This window comes from Macrobrachium nipponense, chromosome 10 (genome assembly GCF_015104395.2).
Source record: "Macrobrachium nipponense isolate FS-2020 chromosome 10, ASM1510439v2, whole genome shotgun sequence".
Lineage (NCBI taxonomy): Eukaryota > Metazoa > Arthropoda > Malacostraca > Decapoda > Palaemonidae > Macrobrachium > Macrobrachium nipponense.
Genome location: NC_087204.1, coordinates 2,150,887 through 2,174,193, shown reverse-complemented (window position 1 = coordinate 2,174,193; position 23,307 = coordinate 2,150,887).

Here is a 23,307-nt window from a genome sequence, read left to right as displayed (position 1 = left end):
CAGCAATCTTCCATAATATTATTAAAAACAAAAATAATAAAGAAAGTTATCTGATAACATAATATTTCGCAAATAAAATTTTGAACTATATTCCCACACAAGACGAGCGATAACATACAACATACCAATCCGAGTGGTTTACAAAAACGCACAGAACTTACCTTCACCTCCGTGTGATTTCTGCCAATTATGCGATGATTTTACCCTCCTGTTTTGATAAAATAGACTTTTTAACACTTCATTAAACGTGTTTCTTCATCTTCCAATTCTCTAGCAGAGCTTTTCAATTGATGTCAGGGCTCAGCAAAGACGATGATGCAGTAGTTTCTGATTGTTACAAAACAGTAAACAAATTAATCCACCTTCTATTGCACTTTGCTAGCCTCTCAAATTCAGTCACACCCACACAGAGTACAAGTACCTTTAAATAACAGGAAACTGTCATGAATGTAAGAACCATTCAGAAGGCCGTTGGTACTGAGTGACTGAACGACTGGAAGTCCTGAAACTACTCTATAACAAACTAACTAGCGCAATACATTGTTAGGTAGCTACTTCTCTCTCGTAAGATTATGACGCCAGGGCTTGCGCGGACCAGTTAACTGTGACTATAGTCGCGTTTCATTGTCTGTGGTGTGACTGTTTGTTTGGATGATTATTAACTGATTAGTGATACGCTGAACGTGTGAGTAATTGCAATCCAGTTTTCAGTGTATTAGGGAATAAGTATTATATATATATATATATATATATATATATATATATATATATATATATATATATATATATATATATATATATGTTTCCACATTGAATCATTAATACGTACATAAATAATCATTGCAGTTCCTAAAGACAAGATGTGTTCTGTAACTTGTAATAAAAGACATATGCTTAGCATTTCCTGAGGATTATTCACTGACGCACAAACACACGCTCATACATATATATAGACACATACACAAGCTGCATACTGTTAAAAGGATTTCCAGCCTTATCACAAACGCTATTTTGTCACAAACGTATTAACCACTTTCCTGGAATATGAGGAACTCTGGGCATAAAGACCTTATTAATGGAGTCCCATGGAAATGAATCCATTTAGAAACTCGACGATGACACAAACTTTCATTCGTTGCTCAAAGGGAAACTTTATTCCAACAAAGTCCGTCGAGCTGAAGTTCGTTCGTAATACGTATCAGTCTGTTGGCATATATTTGTTAGTACTAGTATACGAACAGTGCTCGTTTGATTTATAACTTTCTTCCAAGCACTAAAATAATTGGTTTGATGATTTAAATCCATTAATTTCAATAACAATTTCCAAGGGAAAATTAACGTTGTAGCATTTGTTACACAAGTTTTTAATTATGGTCTAACGTACTCCATAGAACTTCCAGTAGTTTTCATGCACTAAACAAGCTGATTGTTGTAATATCTGCAAGAAAATGCGTTTTTAATCATTATTAATAGTTAAATACCGTTATGCGAAAGACTGGCAGTTTTCATTTTAAGAAATTCAGTTTGACAATTCACTGCAGCGCGCTATGCAGTAGTGCCATAGGAAGCTAAAGTTTAAATTTACCAAATAATCCCTTTCAGTTATTTCCATGGGTGGAAATGAACCGATACGTCTAAAGAGCATTAAGGGAAATGGACTGTAAAGGTTTGCGATCTTACTCTCATTCCCAGCTGCGAGACATAACACACAAATTCGTAATCTGTTATCTGCAGTAATAACAGTAGTACCAGCAAGTATCTGAGTGCTTCAAACAGTTGATTCTTCATATAAAATAGACATTATTCTGGGTTAAGTATTTTCCTTGTACTTTTTGCTGGCTTTCAGAGATATTAATCTCATAAAGCCTTGTAGCGATATTCAAGAATAATCATTTCTACCATAGAATCGGGCAAATAGGTCTAACAAATCTTTACGACTATGCTATGACGATTCGAGGGAGCTGGAAGCGTTAAAGTTTGAATAGAATGTTTGGAATATATCTACAACTTGGGCTTTTTTCTAGATTGTTAAAATTCTCGCATCTTTGGAAGCTATTTAGGGCCCTTTCACACTATGCGATTCTTGTCGGACCAAGATACGATTGCAGTGCCGGATCTAAATGCGACACAAAATTGTGCAAATCGTACATTTGTCCGACTGCTGTACAAAGTGATCCAATTTTTGACAAGCGCTTGCAGAATGCTCTCAGCCTGTAGTGGTGACTAGATGGACAGGAGGAGAAAATTATTGTCTTTTATTTATTACATTTGAGAAAAAAGAAGAGAAAACCTAGAATTCACTGGGTACACCCTTTGAATACACGAAGGCACTTGTATGGCGCATTTGCCACAATTTTCGAGGAGCTGAAGAGAGATAATGATAAATTTTTCAATTACTTCAGAATGTCTAAAATGCTAAAAGAAATACGACATTCAGAGATGATATTTCGCCAGCACAACAACTGGCAGTTACCATCAAGTAAGAGGAAATAATATGGAGCTGAAACATCTCTATTTATCAAAAGTATAAACTGATATATCCATATCAAAAACTAAAATCTTTTACTTTGGTATAAAAAATCCATATCGTCTCTGTTTCATTAATTAATGTAAATAAAACTTGAGTGTTAACTATAAAAACTTCTTAAAAAATCATATATATCGAAATCAAAAGCTTTCAGTCCTCTTTTATATAAATAATCTGCCGATAACCTTCTAATAATTTCAGTATCAAAACGTATATGTAATCTACATGAAAAAAACAGCAAATCATTTAGTAAATCATTTCTCAGTAGTTTATACTTATGCTATCCATTCCTGTAGTTCTTTCTTATTTACGAATAACACTATTGTTATTATTATTATTGTATGGTGTTTTTTCGTTGCATGGAACCAGTGGTTATTCTGCAACGGGAATAACACTATTTATATCCCTCAAATGTTTTCAATACCCAATGCACCCGATCACCAGAAACAGTGGAAGTCTACTGCTGTCGCACGTATATGCAGGAAAAAATCGCATAGTGTAAATACACGTATTGAAGGCATTGGCCAACTGCAATCGCATCTGGGTGAAGCACCGGACATGGCTATGGGGCCTGTCGGCTGTAATACGATGCCGGACCGACATAGTGTGAAAAGGTACATTAGAGACAATAGTTGACTGCTAGTCGCATGTAGGTCCGACATCGTGTCGCATTTACGTACGACATATTGTGAAAGGGTTAGGAATATTTCCATTCTTTTTAAAACTCCAGAGAAAATACCTTGTTTTCTAGAACGCTGAGGCAATCGATGTTTCGTCAGAAGTTTGGCTCTTGCCGATATTGATAAAATCTAAAGTTTATATTTTACTTTAGGAATTATAAAGAATCTTACGTATTATGAGACTTTCAAGGTTTTCACTTCCGAGGTAAGACACGACGTGGTATAAAGTACTTTACTGACATGTTCAGAAATTAGAAGACCTAAAATTACCTTTTTATGAGTCTATAAAAAAAATTGCTCCCATAATCATAACGTGGGTTTCCCGTAGGGGAAATAGTGCCGTCAGTTCACCTCACGCAATGCACTGTAGGCATTACTACAAGTTCTTTATTTCATAGTGCACCTGCTTTTTGGGGTTTTCCTCCTGTTACATTTTTAGACCTGCCTACTCATGATTTCCTTTCTAGCGCTGAATGACCTCATAAGTCCCAGCGCTTGGTCTTTGGCCTACGTTCTGTAAACAATTCGTAACCGTATATATCTTGATAGTTGTTTTAACCATTCTAGTATATTGAATTCTTGGTCCTTAAGTCTCTTTAACATAAAGTAACAGGAAAAAACAAGATGTTTCGATAGATGAGTATTCATAATGTAATTACCGGCGTCTGTCGGGAATAGAATAAAAAAAAAAATCCCACCCTGAGATGAAAGTGGGTCCTGTCCGTTGGAAAGGAGACTTAATCTTTAGACGCTATGACCCCATATTTGCCTTGTCTTCTGCTGACGGAGTACTTTTTTTTTTCTTCTTCTTCTTTTTCGGTATAAACTCCGGCACTGACGTCTCTTAATGACAGTTTGTCTCCCCAGCCGTTATTAAAATGTGAAATTCGTATTTATCTTGCGTAGAAGGAGTACATGAAATGGTCTTTGGACCGCCTCCCTGCACCAGCCTCCAACGCCTCTCTCTCTCTCTCTCTCTCTCTCCGCTATTAATCTCTCCTTGTCGTTTACAGCTGAAGGCTATATAAGACTTAGTAGTTTGTGAAACTTTTATGATAATAAATCCTACGTATAAATAATTATTCGCGTATGAATCCACACCGTTGCGTCTAGAATAATCCATGATTTCTTCCAGATTTTGATAGAATTCCTTATACTGGACTTTTAGCATTTCATCATAGTGAAGAACAGACCCTTTTTGTAAAGGTATAGTGTATCCTCGTGGCACAATCTGTGCAAACGATACATCACCTGACTAGGACACAATCAGTACGGTGATCTATCTCCATTCAAATGTCATTATCCGATTGAAAAATGGTTAGTATAGAAAGCGTTAGACGAGAGCTGTCTAGTGTCGACATCCATTAGTCGTTGGTGATGGGCCTGCCGTTATTCGTAATGGATAGATATGCGACGATTGTCTGGGAGGCAGCGTGCGAATTTCAAAGTGACGGGCTTACTGTAAATGGGGCAGTTTCTTTGTGTGTGTATATATATATATATATATATATATATATATATATATATATATATATATATATATATATATATATAGTTTGTGTGTGTGTGCATGTATGTGTATTCACAGATTAGTCTAGTTGTAATTAGTTTAATTCAACACTTATGATAATGAATAGGCTGGTTATATGCCACCACAATCTCGTGTTCCTTGATCAGTTCGTAACTGCCCAGCAGCATATGCTGCAGGTGTGTAAAAATTAAATTACTAAGTTCTTCGTGATACTTATAGATCAACACCAGCAACTTGACGTGAGCGAATGCGTTTAGGAGCTATTTAGCCCACAGCAGTAACTGTAGTGTTAATATTCGAACAATCATTATAATAATGGTATACTATAATTGTATGTTGAAATGTTCTTTCATGGAGATATGTATTTTTATATCACATATACAGTATTGTTGCTCAAGTATTTTTTTGTGCTTTAATCAGGGGTGAAACCTAATTCTATCTGACGTTGCAAGTTGCGGTGGCGGCTCTTGTGGTTATTTTCAGTGGATTTGAAGGCAATCTCTTACAACAAAGGTACAATTGCGATCGTGCACTGAATACTAGTACAGAAAATGATTCGAATTGGACGAATAATGCTGACATTTTGTATTCGGAGATTGTACTATGTCCATATTGCTTCCAGTACTGAAAACAACTTAGGCCTAAGTGCAAAAACCCGAGCTCACACTCTAGCATTCCCAGAACTCCGTGTTATAGCCCCTGGTATAAGTGGAAACTCATGAAGTTTTTCTTATACATTCGCGTCTAATTCATTAATTAATAAGATACCGGTAGAGCAGGTTAATCCATGAGATTTCTTTGACGAGCGTGAGCTACGATAGCATTGCCTGCTTTGTGGTTAGGTCTAGGCACATTGAGAATAGAGTAGCATTTCTACGGTTTTTTTTTTTTTGAGGTGTTAAGTTACATGAAGTTGATAAGTTCCACAGATGATCATAATGTTGCAATGGTTTATTTGGCGTGTGGTTTGGTCTAGTCTACAATGAGACTGCAACTGTTATTCTACTGTCCGGTGTAGTCGACATTACCAAAGCGTTCATTGTCCCTCTATTCTGTGGGTTGCCATGGATACCTACGGTTACCATGTTCCAGCTCTCTCTCTCTCTCTTTCAATATATATATATATATATATATATATATACATATATATATATATATATATATATATATATATATATATATATATATATATTTAAAAGTACATACAATGGGATTAAAGGATTGCCCTTCACCTTGCACCGACTGATGTCTACTGGTTGATAGAACCCCTTTCAATTTTCACTATATATATGTGTATATATATATAGTGTATATATATATATATATATATATATATATATACATATATATATATATATATATATATATATATATATATATATATATATATATATATATATATATATATATATATATATATATATATATATATATATATATATATATATATATATATAGTGTAAATTGAAGGGGGTTCTATCAACCAGTAGACATCAGTCGGTGCAAGGTGAAGAACAATCCTTTATTCCCATTATATGTACTTTTATTCTCGCGACGTTTCAAGACATAAAAGTCCCATTTTCAAGCTAAAGAAAGATAGAACAAAAGTTAAAATCACAAACTCGGAATACAAATTAAAAGTTTCAAAAGTTATACAAATATAAAACACAAGTACAAAAGCAGAGAGGAGTCATTACAATAAGGTGCTGAAAGCACAGACAGAGTGACAATTCGGGTCGGGTCAGCTTCGACTTGAACTTGCGAGAGATGCAGAGGTGTTGAGGAAGACTGGGCGTTTAACTGCGGAACGAGTTGTTTAATGAAGTGTGATTCTAAAATAGTTAAATGCTGTTCGTTAGGGGATTGGCCTATAATTTTAAAATCTATATAATTCATGTCATGTTTACATTTCTTTATGTTCGCATATGCATGAAAACTCAGGATTAGTTAATTTGACACCTGTTCTATAACTAACGCCTCATTGAGAGTCCAATCTCACTTTGAGTAACCTCTATGTGGAGCCGACGTACTTCCCTAGATTACTCTGATTTTGAAAGCAAATAAGAGGGAGTTACTTTTGTCATTGTATTCATTATAGGCCTGATAGAGTTATTGCTGATGAGAAAAGAGAATGATGAAAAGAGTGAAGAAGTGAGATGTGTTTTATTTGAGAGAGAGAGAGAGAGAGAGAGAGAGAGAGAGAGAGAGAGAGAGAGAGAGAGAGAGAGGCAGCTAGTACACACCTGAATTCGAACAAAGTGTAAGATATATATAGTAAATAAAAATGTTCATTAACATATTGATGAATGTTCTGTATACAACTTAAGCCAATAGTAATTGATACTGTTCAGTGCCAACTCATATTTGTATTTGAGGTTTGAAATGAATTGGGCGCGTCCGCTGTCCATGATCCGTTAACGGTCTATTGGTAAAAGGGGATATTTCATTTCAACCTTTTCAGATAACGAAAAAAAAATTCCCAATATTCCACCGAATGCACTCGCTAAAGGAGGATTTCGAGTTTTACCTTGAGTAGAATTTTCGATGCTGATTTTTGGGTGGGGGTGTGTGTGTATTTCAGCACGTTTCCGTTGATAGATATAAAATCCACTAAAAATAAATTAACGTTGTGGACATTAAATTAAAATTAGATATATTAATAGCATTTCTGAATCCATGCTACTGGGTTGTCGCGTTGGTTAACTCAGTCATACGAGGTTAACACACACAATTTTTTTTTTTTTTTTTGCTTCCTTTGAAGGGTCATATTCATAAATCTGCCAAATCGGAACAAGTCTTTTGATAAATCTGCCAAATTGGAACAAGTCGTTTGTATTAGAAACGGATTTCATTCCACGAGTTTTAGTTCAGGCAAGATTTATAAATTTTATTTAGTTTTCATCACTCACGTATTTTATAGTTTGTCGCTTTTGGCAATAAAAGTCAGTCTTTTGTTATTTCCAGAGATTCATCATCTGCCAAGTTGGATGATGCTTTTCAAGATTATCGTACATCAGTCACTCGTGTTTTTAGCGTAATTGGACACTTTGTTTTGCCAATGAACATTCCTTATTATAAACCTTGATATAAAGGACTTAAAAAAAACACGAGATTATAACTATAGAAATGTGTATTAAAAGTAAGTTCAATACATTATAAACGAGTTTTCTGTTTTGTAGCCACTACAGTGCTCGCGGTATGGTAATGACCTCACGTAGAAGTAAGCATGCGCAAGCAGTCATTAAATGGAGAATGAAAAGTAGGGGAAATCCTCGTGTACAATACTGAAGGGCAGAAAAATATTTATTTATTTATTTATTCTAATTTAGAACAGTCAGTAGCAAGAAATGCACATTTGATTACTATGAGATTCAGGGCCTCTGTAACACGGTTTTTTCGCAATAACTTTTTATCTATGCATTTCATAAATATAACGCTTATTCAGAATACATATTATATCAACACATAAATTTTGAGTGTATTCTGCACTACGTAGGTTGAATAAATTTAGTACTTATAATGTAAAAGTGACCTTTTTTGAAGACGGGCCAACTTACTCAGAGAAAAGGTTTCGAACGCACTCGTTACGTAACTTATGACGGCATTTCTTCCCTCTTTCTCGATGGATGATTGGCTATACGTAACGAAGGCTAAACCTCTGGCAACAATGACATACAAATTTAAATACAAGCAAAGCAGTACACCTTTATGAACTCTGGAACCTCTCCACTGATAATTGTCATAATGAACAAACCAACAAAATATGTTAATAAATACAAAAACACTTCGATTATTAGTCTAACTCCCAAAATAAGTTTCCAAAGAAATTACAGTCTACTTTATAGGTCACAATCAGATTGGCAAGATGTAGGGAATAGTTGGTAATTATCAAAAACATAGTAGACAAGCTTGATGTGATAACTGCTATATCCAATGTCAAGCAATTTTTATTTATTTGCTATCTACCTATTTACTGAAAAAAAAATAGCCGGTACCGTATATTGGCTTTAAACCTTCACCAATAATTATCGTCAGAATGGTGACTTCATGAGGCTCCACCCACATTCGCCTCGTTATAATTCAGGATAACACTGAAGGCTACCATGGGCATTGTTGGATTAGAAAATTTAACTTCTGGCTATAAAAAACAATTTCTCGAGTAGTTGTAAGAAGTGCTAAATGATCCTCAAGGATTCCAGCAGTTGGCCTAAACGTTTAAATCATACAGTAGTATTACTACGCTAGCACTGATACCCCACCCACATCTATGTATCGTTCCGCCATTCATAAAGTCTTTGGGTTTCAGAGCCGATGGAATTTCTGTCTGGTGGATGGGCGGGGCAACATTTAGTCAAAAGGTGTTTGTTTACCTTGCTTACGTAATGAATGTTTTTCGACTCTTGGCTCGTAATCATTGGCCATGGCGTCGGCTAGATAATTTTTATTCTATAAAAATTAAAACTATCGGGTTTAGGTTATTGATAATGCTGACAAAATTTGTGTGTGGTTGTAAAATATACATATGTCAACTTTCAGCTACATCCGATGCTTTGATAAGGAGGAAATGCCAAAAAACCGTGTTACAGAGACCCTGAATCCCATAGTAGATCCTTAATTTGAATTATATGTCGTATTTTCTAATTCTAGCTGATTGCTAACAATAAATTATATATCCTTTCTTTTAATTATATGCCGTATGTTCTAATTCTAGCTGATAGCTAACAAGGAAATTACATATCCTTATTTTTAATTATATGCCATATGTTCTAATTGTAGTTGATTGCTAAGAAGAAAATTGTTTATCCTTAATTTTAATTATATGCCGTATGGTCTAATTATAGCTGATTGCCAAAGAAATTGTATATCCTTAATTTTAATTAAATGCCGTATGTTCTAATTCTAGCTGATAGCTAACATGAAAATTATAAATCCTTAATTTTAAATATATGCCGTATGTTCTAATTCTACCTGATTGCTAACAAGAAATTATATATCCTTAATTTTAATTAAATGCCGTATGTTCTAATTCTAGCTGATTGCTAACAGGGAAATTATATATCACTTTTAATTATATGCCTTATTGCATGCAAAGAGACTATTATGGCCATTACTGCTGGTAATATAAACAACTGCATCAGAGAAGCGTTCATAAATTTAACTTCTTAAACCAGAACACACATTTTGAACACCCGGTCTCCTCCATCGTGTCTCGTCAATATCCATTTAAAAAAAATAATTCTGAGATTTATTTTTGAGATTTTAGCGATGGGATAATTCTCGCTGAATGCACCGACGCCTCGAGAAGGGGGATGAGAATTATTCACACGAAATGAGAGAAGGGGAGGGACGCTAAGTCAGTCTTGTGTTTATCCGTGAGAGGCCATTTATTACTGTGCGCAATATATTGCTGCCAATAGATATCTGTTTATATACAAACAAACACACACACACACACACACACACACACACACACGCACACACACACATATATATATATATATATATATATATATATATATATATATATATATATATATACTGTGTGTAGGTGTGTTAATACATATTTACGTCTGGATGTATGTACCATTTTAAATATATATATATATATATATATATATATATATATATATATCTATATATATATATATTTTTTATATATATATATATATATATATATATATATATATATATATATATATATTATATATATATATATATATATATATATATATATATATATATATATATAGACTGGTAAAGTGTTCTGTAACAACAGAATTCCATCTAATAAAAGGAGCCCATAAAAACACCAAAATGTAGAGAGAAAAGTACTATATTTCAGAGACTGCTGTCTCTCTCTACAGAAAAGGTGGTATTTATACCAAGAGATTCGTCCACAAGTAAGCCAATTTATGGTCACCCCCGCTGATAATCTTCCTTTAATCTTCTTAACGCGTTGGTTGAATGAACACTGCGTCGACGATGTCCGATGTCCAATTCCCATGCCAGGACTGTGACCAATCTTACATCGGATTTACAGGTAAATCACTTCCCCAGAGATTAATACAACACAAACTGTCAGTTAGGTATGGACAACAGAACTCGGCTATTTTCAATCATATAATGAACATAACCATAGAATAAACTGGAATATGTCACGTGTAATTTATAGCAGCAACTGCCGGTACAAGAGTCAAATGATGGAATCGGCCTTAATAAAAGAGAAGCAGGTAATGAACATCTCAAAAGGGAATTGGACATCGGACATCGTCGACGCAGTGTTCATTCAACCAATGCTTAAGAAGATTAAAGGAAGATTATCAGCGGGGGTTGACCTAAATTGGCTTACTTGTGGACGAATCTCTTGTATAACAATCCACCTTTTCTGTAAATCTTTTGCCTCATCATATACTGAAAGAGAGACAGCAGTCTCTGAATATATGTAACTTTTCTCTCTACATTGTTGGTGTTTTTTATGTGCTTCCTTTTATTAGATTATATATATATATCTATATACTATATATATGTTAGTAGCACACACTTCATCACATCACCGTGATTCATATACAAGCATTAAGTTACAAAGGTCCTTGGATATCTAATTCGCTGTACCTCGGAATCAACATATTTTCATATATATTAACCGGAGGAGAATTTCTTAGTCGATGAGAAATTCTCGAACCATGGAGTCGAGATTTCAGGACTTACAGTGACGCGCTTTACCCACAAGGATATCGCGAGAGGTGTAAGTTAATGCCGCGTGTCACCTACAAATCTCTGTTGCACTCAGGAGAGAGAGATGAGAAGACGACTGAGAGAGAGAGAGAGAGAGAGAGAGAGCAGTAGCAGCTTTGAAGTTGCCAGAGAAGTCCTAAATTTTCAAATATTTAATATCTTCTTGGTGTGCCAGTTTGGTTTCATGAATTTCTTCAATAATTCAAGCAAAGATGTTTTGCGTTAAGTTGTCTGTGTCTGGCCTGATGTGTCTTTGAGCAGCCTTTTTGTGAATTACGGTACGTTCGTGTATTGCTTATGGAAGATTATTTTTTATTTCTTGTCTGGTATCACTTATCTATCATCGTACATAACTTTAATTAAATAGAATTAAATAGTCAAAATGCTGTTCGGTAAAGAAAGGAACCTGCTAAACAAAAGCTAAAAATGCCATCGGGTCAAGCCAAAGCACCCAAGCAAAAAAGTCTTATTTGATATTTCTGCGGCACAAATACATTAGAGCTTTCAGAAAATGTGGAAGAGACTGGTGTCTCTGCTGTTAGCAGGCAGGGAAACCTGAATGAATATAACAGATACGAAGCATTGGATGTTTCTTATTTTTATAAATTTTATTTGTCTCTTTTAATGCTTAACGTTTTATTCAACAACAAGCGCAGTATTTAATATTGTTTGTTCATGAGTGATCTTTTATGCTAACACCGTTTTCAGTTTTCCGTAAAAGAAAACTATCGTGCCGGCTTTGTTTCTCCGTTCGCCCTCAGATCTCAAAAACAACCGGGGCTAGAGGGCTGCAAATTCATATTTTGCTCATCCGCCCTCCAATCACCAAACGTGCCAAATGGCAGCCTTCTAGCCTCAGTAGTTTTTATTTTGTCTAAGGTTAAAGCTAGCCATGGCTCTTGCATCTGACGGCGCTTTCCGGAGCCATGCGGCGCACCTTCACTCTACCGCATCTGGTGAGCACCTGGAGAGCTGCCGGTCATAGATGATGGTTTTATACAGCATTCTAGGTTGTCCAGTGCTTTTTCTTACTCATGTTTTCTGGCTGTTTTATATATTCTCGTCACCTTGTTGATTTTTATTTTATATTATGGTCCATATATCTTGGTATTTCTGAGGTAAATATAAATGAAAGGAACATATTATGCTTGAGAAGAGAAAGGAATACTGTTATAATATATTATATTGCATATAATAACTTATATTATATATATATTATATATATATTATTATTATTATATATCTATACTATAATATTATTATTATAGTAATAGTATTATTATATAATAATACTGTTATATATATTATATTATATTAATAATTATATATATTTATATTATATTATATTATATATATATATAATATATATATATATATATATATATATATATATATAAAATAATTATATATTATATACGTGTTTACGTATTTATAGAATAAATAGCTAAGATATAAATAGTGCTCTCCTCTGGCAAAAGGAGACGCAAGAAGACAGTTCTCGCATTTCGCAATTTACAAGCTGCGAAATAAACCTCTAATTGCTGCTGTCGGTCTGAGGCTGTAAAGGGAGAGAGAGAGAGAGAGAGAGAGAGAGAGAGAGAGAGAGATTTTCGTGACATTTATTTGTTGGCAATATATTTTGCAGTTGTTTTTTTTTACCCACTTTGCTACATAGGGTAAATGTCATTTTTCTGTCGCGTTGTGTATGTTTACTGCAGTTTTGTGTATTAAGTCAGTTAAAACATGAACAATTTTGTGTAAATAAGTTAAAACAAAATATATGTATATTAAGTTGAAACATGAACAATTTGTATATTAATTTTAAACATGAACAATTTTGTATATTAAATAAGTTAAAACATGAACAGTTTTGTATATTAAATAAGTTAAAACATGAGCAATTTGTATATTAAGTTAAACACGAACAATTTGTATATTAAGTTAAAACGTGAACATTTTTGTATTTAAATAAGATAAAACAAGAACAATTCGTATATTAAGTTAAAACAAGAACAATATGTATATTAAGTTAAAACATGAACAATTCTGTATATTAAATAAGTTAAAACACGAACAACTTTGTGTAGCAAATAAGTTAAAACATGAACAGTTTGTATATTAAGTTAAAACATGAACAATTTATATATTAAGTTAAAACATGAACAATTTTGTATGTTGAGTTAAAACATGAACAATTTGTATATTAACTTAAAATATGAACAATTTTGTATATCAGATAAGTTAAAACATGGGCAGTTTTGTATGTTAATTAAGTTAAAACATGAACAATTTTGTAGATTAAGTTAAAACATGAACAGTTTTGTAGATTAGGTTAAACCATGAACAGTTTTGTATATTAAATAAGTTAAAACATGAACAATTTGTATATTAAGTTAAAACATGAACAATTTGTACATTAAGTTAAAACATGAGTAACTTTGTGTATCAAATAAGTTAAAACATGAACAATTTTGTATATCAAATAAGATAAAACATGAACAATTTGTACATTAAGTAAGTTAAAACATGAACAACATGTATATTAAGGTAAAACATGAATAATATGTTTATTAAGTTAAAACATGAACAATTTTGTATATTAAGTTAAAACATGGACAGTTTTTGAGTATTAAACAACGCCTGTGTTCACGTCTAGATGATTAGAAATTCTCCTGCTTCCAAACTTCTTCGAACCTGAGTCATTGTCCTTCGCTAATGATCCCTTTATTAATGACCTTTCATGATTAAGACTCGCGTCATTTGTTAATACGAAATAGCTCTGAAAGCCCATATTTATATGAGAAAAAATAATAGGAAAAAGATTAATTTCTCCATTTCCCGAAACCAGGTCTCGATGGAAATCGGTCCATGTCTTTCCATCACTCGATTTCTCCTCTGAGTCTTCTTTGATCCAACCATTTCCTCCTCCGTTTCTGATTCTTCTCTTTCACTTCTGTTATCATTTCCACATACCCATCTCGTTTCGGATTTCTCTTCACTTCTTTATCATTTCCACCATACCCATCTCTTCTCTCTTCTCCTCTTCTCCCTCTACTCTCTCTCTCTCTCTCTCTCTCTCTCTCTTTCGTTCACTGGGTTCTTTGATTGAGGGAACTTGACTATCAGCAAAGTACACATATTTTGTTTCTGACGATTTTGCTAATCTATAGAATGGCATGAATGTATTTGGAAATAATACCCATATGTATAGCCATAAGGCAATAAAGGATATTTTCCTTTAATCCATTTCTTATGCCCTGAATTCGTAATATTTAAAGGGCTTACAGAGAAACCTACTGAATAATTTTTGCTTACAAATCTGGCATCGTGAATATGTACCCTACCTCATCCAATAAGCAAAGCTTGCTCGTATCAATTAATTTGTTATAACACGGCCCAATGAAATAAAGATTTTAATGCCTAACGTAAAAATGCAACGTGCATAAAGGCTAATTATCCTGACAACTCATTTATTATGCGTGAACTAAAATCTCAAGGTAGGCTGAAGTAATTATTGTTTTATTTTTTCATCTCGGAGACATTAAGACCTAATCTCGTAGTAGAGACATTAAGACCTAATCTCGTGAGGTTAAATTTATATACGTAATAAAAGGAACTTGTAATGTAAACCAAAATATAAAAAATATTGAGAAAGGGCTACTGTAAGTCCCACAGCTGAAGATATTCTTTGTTTTCATTAGGAAGGTGTTGCAATTTCCGATCGTAACTTACCGCGTCGGTGACCCTTCTGTAATCCCAGACCTGGATGGCCTTCTCCAGAGATTTAACCTTTCTTCAGTAAATCGAAAATGTAAAGGTGTGTGTAAGAGAGAGAGAGAGAGAGAGAGGAGAGAGAGAGAGAGAGAGGGGGGGGGGGGGGAGGGGGAAGAAGGAAACTGCACGTGGAGAGGAAAGACAGAGATCAGAAGGAGAGGGTGAATTAACGAAGTGAAAGAGAGGACAGCTGAAAAGAGGGGAGAGAGAAAAAGATGGATATGTTAGTTAAGATGGAACATCGTTTTCATTCTGTAGTCTATTTTTCAGCCGATCTGAATACTCGTATTTCGTCATAGCAGTTTGGTCGTTATGGGAGAATAAGAACGTTTTTGGACTGAAATTTAGTTTATAATATTCAAGACATATATATACGTTTCATATTCCCTTTCTTCCATCTTACTTTTTCCACCCTCTCCTAGCAATTGATTCACAGAGCAACTGGTTTGAGGTTTTCCACATGTTACTCCTTTCAAACCTTTTGCTGTCAATTTCCATTTCAGCGGTGAATGACCTTGTAGGTCCCAGTGCGTGGATTTTGGACTGAATTCTATATTCTATTCGGTTTTTAAGACATACGAGTATACCTAAAGATTAACAAGGATTAGATATGAACTAAGAATAATCTAAAATAATAATATTTGTATATTTGGAAATGCCACGGAATCCTTTTCACATATTCCTGCAAACTAAAATGTTCAGTGAGCATCTTAACCCAGAGTGAATTTATTTCTGTCTAGTAACAAATATGGACAAATAAGACGGTTTCTGCATTAGAATCCCCCAAACACGCTTATGCAGTCGACGTATCTCGTAGAAAGGAATTTACGTCGCCAAGGGTGAGTTTCTAAGCTCCCTACGAGGATACATTTCACTTCCAGCGACTCTTAGCGTCTGGAAGGATACATTTCCAGCGTCTCTTAGCGTCTGGAACCGACCGAGAAAGGACGTGCGAGGTGACTGGACTTGCCAAACGGTGGGAGGTTTATATCTCAGAGTCAACAATTTTTTTTTTTTCCTGAGTACACTTTTTCTTATCTTTTAAGGCAAGGGCAGACATCCTTATTGTACCGTATGAAGGGAAGTGTTGAGAGAGAATATATCTTCCAGAATTAGAGATTTCAAGAAAACCTCAGTACTATCTATCTGCGTGAAATTATTTTGGTAGCAGTTTCATGAGCAAATTCAGTTCCGATTGTGGTAAGAGGAGAAACGCAGAAGACTTGGAACTATTCGTTGACAGTATATGAGTTTCTATCTAGTTCCCTCGTATTTAGTGATAAGATTGGCCAAATACCCAATGACATTATGGCGTATGAATGTAACTCGCTCCCTTATTCGATATTTTGGTGATATCTATTTTTTAAATGTTTTTCTTTTTAACCACTGTAAATTTTATTACAATTGTCTTTAAAGTAATCTTCGAGACGAAAACTCAAAAAGATAAATAAATAAAATAATAAAAATTTTCCCCAACGGTTAAATAAAATAAATATAAAATATTGCTACGTAGGCCCAAGGTTTAGAAATGTTACTAAAGGACTTACCGCTTGAATACTTCTCTGTTTTCTGACTAGAAAATGTAATGGCGTTAAAAAATATAATTTAGTCTTTATTTTATTTTTATTTATTCTTTTTACTCAATCATTAAATTCATGTACTTTTGCTCACTCTAGAAATATGGATTAATTCCGTAGTGGCCTTTCCATCAGTTGTTCCATAGCAGACATTATAATATCCATTACCCAATCAGTAATTGTCCTAATCAAGATAACTTACTTGAGCTGAACTCTTCTCGCTTGGTTTGTATTTTGTCGAAATCTAGTTCAGCGGTGCGCTTCTTAGCCGTCATTTTAATTGGGAAACTATTTCAGTAAAAATAAACACTTCGCTTAATGGTTCCACAAGAAAAATTTAATTTCGCCTCTGCTCAAAAGTCCGTGCGTAATGTATGGGACCACTTAGCAGTAATGGTGGTCATTTGTCGGCATTACGAAAGGAGAAAGAACAGGAAAGTGTAAGATAATAAAAAAATGATGAAAACTAAATGGCTTTTACACATGCGAATGTCATTCTGGACTATGGAATTACAACAACGTTACACGGGGGGCATGTGCAGATGTTAAGTGTCTCTATAACGGTGAATTACAAACATATGTGCAGAATAGTCCAGAACTACATTCGCATGTGTAAAAGCAATTTAGTTTTTATCATTTTTTTACTATCTTACACTTTCCTGTTCTTTCTCTTTTCGTAATGCCGACAAATGACCACCATTACCTGCTAAGTGGTCCCATATATTACGCACGGACTTTTGAGCAGAGGCGAAATTAAATTTTTCTTGAGGAACCATTAAACGAAGTGTTTATTTTTTCTGAAATAGTTTTTCAAGTAAAATGACTGCTTAGATGCGCACCGCTGAACTCGATTTCGACAAAATAAAACGCAAGCGGAAAGATTGGTTCAGCTCAAGTAAGTCATCTGGAATAGGAAAATTAGTAAATGTGTATCGGATATCATAAAGCATAATACGGAACAAAGAAGTATTCATAAGGTAGTCCTTTATTAGCAGGTAATATATAATATATATATATATATATATATATATATATATATATATATATATATATTAGTATATATATATATGTATATGTATGTATATATATATATATATATATATATATATATATATATATATATATTATATATATATATATATATATATATATATATATATATATATATATATATATATATATATATATATATATATATATATATATATATATATATATGTATGTGTGTGTGTGTGTGTCTGTGTGTGTGTGATTTGATCGAGAAAAACACATTAGAAGGACGCTAAAGACTGAAATACTAACTCCATTCTCAAATACGTTCAGTTCATTGTCAGTGTCTTGGAGATCAAAACGACAATTGTTGCATATAATTTATTTTGTGAGTTCTTATTACAACGACGCTAGAAGTTGAAATATACTAACTCCAGTTTTCAAATATGCTCAGTTCATCGTCATCGTCTTGAACATAAATAAGACAAATTTATTGCTAGTCAATCATTGCTTGCTTTCTCCTCTACTTTTAATGCATTAAAATATTCCTCGTGCCTTCAACTGCTTTCCTTATCCTACTCATCAACTTAGACTAAACTCACTCAATTATTTTTTTTTTTCAAACTATTGAAAGGAATTCCATCCAATCACTCGTTTCAAGGTAAGCAGATTCCCGAGATGTATACTATAGTAGATTCTCATCAACGGTGCATCTAATATCTAGCCCAGTCCCTTACGACTCTCCTGATTGGCCGTTGATAAGCCAATCACATGGCTGGAAACTCTCAGTCTCTCGAGAGAGTTCACATAGGCAGGATGCATGTTCCACCTCTCCTGAAAGACGTATACCTCATGAGAGATGGAACATATATACTGCCTATGTGAACTCTCTCGAGAAAGACCGAGAGATTCCAGCCCTGTGAGTGGCTTATCAACAGCCAATCAGGAGCGTCGTAAGGGATTGGCCTAGACATTAAATGCACGGCTGATGTGAATCTACTATAGTATTGCACCTGCCCCGGTTTTTTTTACCACTCCCTGGGTTAGGTTAGGATAGGTTATTTCAAAGGAAGAATGCACCTTTTATTTGGGCGTGGGAAACATAATGAAGTTATTTCCAAGACGATCCTATGGTTAGTTTTTAAATATGGCGTACCGCTTTTTTTAGAGAAGGTCCCACTACTCTGTTACAGTTCATGGGCCACCGAGAGGGGCAAGTACAGCATTTGGTTTAAACAGGCCACTTAGAGCTCTAAGTGGGTTCAGGGTATAAAATACTTTTAATTAATCTATTTCGCTCCTTCCTCGCCAATAGCTATATCTCATTTTCGATTATTTCTGCAGAAGACGTGGCGGTAAAGCAGGTTCGTGATGTAATTTTGCTTCTCTCTCTCTATCATATATATATATATATATATATATATATATATATATATATATATATATATATATATATATATATATATATATATGTATATATATATATATATATAGTATGTATATATATATATATATATATATATATATATATATATATACATATATATATATATATATATATATATATATATATATATATATATATATATATATATATATATATATATATATATATATATATATATATATATATATATATATATATATATATAATATATATATATATATATATATATATATATATATATATATATATATATATATATATATATATATATATATATATATATATATATATATATATATATATATATATATATATATAATATATATATATATATATATATATATATATATATATATATATCGAGCTACATTGTCCTTTAATATCTAATTCGCTCTACCTCGGAATTAATATATTTTCATATATGCTTAACCGAGGGGAATTTTTTTCTCGATAATAGACTTGCCCGGACCAAGGCGCGAACTCATGGATCCTTTCAAATCCAGGAACGTCAGTGAAGCTTTACCTACTACACCACCGCGAGAGGTAGGTAAAGCTTCACTGACGTTCCTGGATTTGAAAGGATCCATGAGTTCGCGCCTTGGTCCGGGGCAAGTCTATTATCGAGAAAAAAATTCCCCCTCGGTTAAGCATATATGAAAATATATAAAATCCGAGGTAGAGCGAATTAGATATTAAAGGACAATGTAGCTCGATATATGTATATGAATCACGGAAATGTGATATAACTTATATATATATATATATATATATATATATATATATATATATATATATATATATATATATATATAGACACATAAAGTGATTGGTATAAAGACATTTTTTCTGCAGTGCGATAACTGAGACACCATAATTCCTTCATTGTGAGAATACGCGCATCGTAACCAAAGTTCCAGCGTCCAAGAGCCCGAAATTGCCCCAAAAGTTATTTTACGACCCACGCCCCCGCCCATGTCCCTGTAACTCGTGACCAAATTCATAACTGGCGCATTATGCTCGGCGCCGCGAGATATATATATATGCATAAGCCAGGTACTATGTCGTACCTCTAAGTAAATGGGGATACAATCCACAATGAAGTAAAATCCTCTTGTAGTTTAAAATATATATTTTCTTTACAGGATTAAAGCTTTCGACCATCAACTGTGGTCTTGTTCAAGACCACAGTTGATGGTCGAAAGCTTTAATCCTGTAAAGAAAATATATATTTTAAACTACAAGAGGATTTTACTTCATTGTGGATTGTATCCCCATATATATATATATATATATAGATATAATATATATATATATATATATATATATATATATATATATATATATATATATATATATATATATATATATATATATATATATATATATATATATATATATATATATATATATATATATATATATATATATATATGTATGTATGTATACATAAATCATGAAAGAAAGCATTATCTTCGTGTTGCCCTTACGCGTATTAATTCATATTTGCATGCTAACGATCTCATTTCTTGCGTAATCTCGTGCGGATTATTCTAATCTTCTTCTTTTTAATGATGGATTGGAAAGTGATCTTATGTGCTTCTCTCTCCCCTGATTGGTCATTTTTAACTTTCCATTTTTTTACTCTACAATGAGGCATCCCTTCTAATCCGGGTTTATTAAGACCCTTTGTCTTGATTTTATGGAATGGTCCACTTCTTACGGATGAAGGGAAGTGAGATGAGAAATGATACAATTCACAAGATTCGCATATTGAAGAATAAATAAATAACTAAATAACTTCACATTCTACTTTTAGGAATTTCTTGTTCGCAGGCAGACCACGTTGTTTTAAATTGCTGTCAGTGCTCCTCGCGGACTGCACTGTAGCAGGCATTACTAAGGGTTCTTTGCTGCAACCCCCTTCATTCCTTTTACTATACCTCCATTCATATCATCTTCTTCCATCTTGCTATCTACCCTCTCCTAACAATTAATTCATAGTGCAACTGCTTTGAGGTTTCCCTCCTGTTACACCTTGCCAACCTACCTCCTCTCAATTTACTTTCCAGCACTGAATGACCTCATAGGTCCCAGTGCTTAGCCTTTAGACTAATTCTATATTCCATTCCTTTCCATTGTAAGATAATTCATGGTTTCTAATATAAGTAAAGTCATTTGAACAACTATGTTATCAACATTTTAAAATTATTTAAGTGAGGATGTGACACCAGTATTGGCTCTCAGTGTAACTCGACATAGCTAATGGCAGAACAGTCGTTGCAGCTGCAAGTTGCAAGGGGCAAGGATTCAAATTGCAACATTGCAGACTGCAAGAATTCTGGCAAGGGCGCCACTTTTATGTTTTTACCTAAGAATATGCTTGGAATTCTGATCAGGGGAATTAAACTTGCACTATTAACTTTTTTCTACTGTACTTTTCAGTTTGTATCATCAAAATATAACATTTGATGGTTAGGCCCTGTTCTTAATGTGGATCTGCTTTTCTGTTACAGGTAATGTCTTGCTATGTGGCTGCTGGCGATTCTTACTGTCTGTCCTTGCGATCTGAAGCGCTCTGGCCGAGAATCAATTGTTACTGTACGGTAAGTAGGTAAATCTGGTCAATCGCTTTCTTTGCAGTCTTACCCCAAACATTAGAATTGTTACACTTTTCTTTCTTTTTTTTTTCTTTGTGGGTTAACCTTCCTGTGTCACTGAGATTCCTAGATTTTCCAGCTACGTGTTTATTTTCACTTTTTAAAAAAATATGTCTCATTCATTGAACCTCGATATTTTCCAGCTATGCTTCTGTTTTCATATTTTTTTAATACATCCCATTCACGGGCTCATCTATCGATGATCTAATATAAACCTCTTGTAATTAGATGCATTGTCAATTTAATTTTAAACGATTATACTTTCAACTGAAGCCTTTGCGATTGGATTTTGGTTTTGTAGAAAATCGTTAGACGATTTATGTAGTGGTTTTCTCTCACCATGTATCTTTACAAAAGCACTCACACACACACATACCTACATATGTATATATATATATATAATATATATATATATATATATATATATAATATATATATACAATACCCTCTTAACTTCTCGAATACTTTACACTTTGTGGGTACGCTTGAGACTACAGAGCCTAAGATCCAAATGCAAGAATACGAAGTAATTCTCAAGGTCTGTAATTATAATTTTTTCTTATTTCCTTTGTTAATTCGAAGTAAACAGCATTAAACACAGAAATATATACTTACATTTTTTATTAAGGAATCAATATTGTTGATATAATAGCTGGCGTCAATTTCTATATCCTTAGGCGTTCTCCTATTATCTTTAAATAGGTAAAAAAAAACAGAGGCTTTTTACATGAATTATGAGTCTATATATCTCACAATTTCGGAATTATTATTCTATATGCGTATTAAGCATCGTTGTAAAAAGATAAAAATGCAATGTCCTCGCTGTAAGTATAAAGAAATGAGTATACAAAAAGTGGAATAAATAAAATAAATTTACAACCACACCTACATATCAGTGGAAATATTCCATCAAATTCTTATTTACTAAAAGGATGGACACAGAGAAAACATAAGACATAGCATTGCTGTAATGAGAGAACATTAGAGAAAATGTCAAACAGCACTGATATAATGAGAGAACATTAGAGAAAATATAAAACACAGAACTGATATAATGAGAGAACATCAGAGTAAATATAAAACAGCAGTGGTATAATGAGAGAACATTAGAGAAATATTAAACCCCAGATATAATGAGATAAAATCGACGAAAAACGTCTATACGTTACGAGGTTGTCCTAACAAAATAAGAAAACAAACGAAGAGGTAACGTCATTTCAATGAGAAAAACAAAAACAAGCAAAACACCTTATTGGTGTTTGTTGTTTGCGAGCTGCTGCAGTAAACATGTTAGTCGATGCATTATCTGTTGAAGAGGGAATATGATCCAAAAATAGTGTCCGCGTTATGTGGACCTGTGGCTGTGGTACTGGTTCGGGGAAACGTACT